The sequence below is a fragment of the Austrofundulus limnaeus genome, unplaced genomic scaffold, assembly GCF_001266775.1.
Source record: "Austrofundulus limnaeus strain Quisiro unplaced genomic scaffold, Austrofundulus_limnaeus-1.0 Scaffold11, whole genome shotgun sequence".
NCBI lineage: Eukaryota > Metazoa > Chordata > Actinopteri > Cyprinodontiformes > Rivulidae > Austrofundulus > Austrofundulus limnaeus.
The window spans coordinates 735,071-736,578 of NW_013952413.1; the positions used below are offsets into that span (position 1 = coordinate 735,071).

The 1,508-nt window shown below is 37.0% G+C and overlaps 1 protein-coding gene across 1 annotated transcript in view; it reads right to left on the reverse strand.

Moving 5' to 3' along the window:
* The window catches only part of cxcl14 (chemokine (C-X-C motif) ligand 14), a gene marked incomplete in the record, with an annotated part of 161,129 nt that extends 160,109 nt beyond the window's left edge, over nucleotides 1–1,020 (reverse strand). Inside the window, 1 exon segment of the mRNA XM_014001957.1 lies at nucleotides 937–1,020.
* Nucleotides 1,021–1,508: the final 488 nt, after the last annotated feature.

Consider the following 1,508-nt stretch of genomic DNA (forward strand, 5'->3'; position numbering starts at 1 on the left):
TCTATAAAGTTGGGGGGTAGTACTATACTTGCATAAATATTTTTACTTATGTATTTTAACTGAAATATCGGCTTCATTCTTCATTCTCTTTTCCGGACTCAGGCGAGTCTGGAAATGAGACCACAACGTTGAAAGCAGTTGAAACGAGCTTAGCTCTGACACTCCTCTGTGCTTCAGAGCGAGATAACAGATCCAGGCAGGCGACATGATGTGAAAAAAAGGGTAAAATGATTCCTGCACCTTAGTAATGATAAACTAATTACATTAGTGTGTGACCGGGCCGCTCCTCAAACAACAAACATGTTCGTCTGTAATGGCTGCCGGTGTTCTGAAAAAGTTTGTATCCCTGAAAAAACGTTTCCCCACTAGAGGGGGCGCTCAYGAGTAGGAAGTAATCCGCTGTTCCCCCACAAGATGGACCAAATCTCATGTGAAGTCCCTGACTTTTGTGTTGGCGCATCCTGGTGGACTATGTGTAAAATGCCAGAATTTATATGATGCTCAAAATCATAGTTTGCTGATACATATTTGTTGTCAAAATACCTTTTAGTACATATGTTGTTAAAATAAAATGAACAGTCCTATGGTCATTTTACTGATATGTATAAAGACTGCAAAGGCTGAAAAATCTTGAAGTCTGTATGAAATTGGAGGTAGTTTGAGGATTAATTTTTTATGCTTTTTAAGCTCAAAAAAGGGTGCGTCATATTATACATGAGATCGTATTATACACAAATAAATACAGTATGTTCCTGATGATAGACATATAATTTTGGCCGTTTAAACAAAATTCCAAATCTAATACAGCGATGGTTGCAGCAAAAATGTATTATTTTTTGGTTAATAAAACAGTAAAATTCTAGTAAAATTATAAATTAAACTTCAAATTAATAAACAGGCGTATTGCCATTTTAAAAGTGTTTGCTTACCAGTCAYTGTAGCTCAAAGCTGACTATTATGACTCAAATCTGAGAACACGTACAAGGAAAAATACCACCCCAAATTGAGGTTATATATGTTTCAAATAAAGGACATCCAGCATGTAGGTCAACTTTTGAATGCTTGGAGGCATTAAGAGCAGGTGAGCCTCATCAGTCTAACAAGCCAACCCTYTGCCAGCTCGTTACACTAAGGGGAGAAGAAGCACGCTGAGCACAGCCTGCCATGATTGTTAGACGAATCAATAGTATATTGTTTCAGAAAAATGTGCGTGGCCAGACTGATTTTTTTTTTTTGTGATAAAAAAACCCTTACCTTTTAAAATGTGCACATTTTAATTAATTTGGTCTTTTGTTTTTAAACTCAGGCAAAGATAAAATGAGTCCGATTCAAAATAGCTTGAACACATTCTTCTAGCTGCTTCCCCCACAGGAACCAATTATTTGGGACACAGTTTGTTTTTCAAATGAACCCATAAATTCTTCACCCCTTTTGCTGTGTTGCATTCAATCCCAGAAATCAAAGACAAGGAGGGTGCAGAACGAAGCAGTTCTAGCTTTTTACACCTT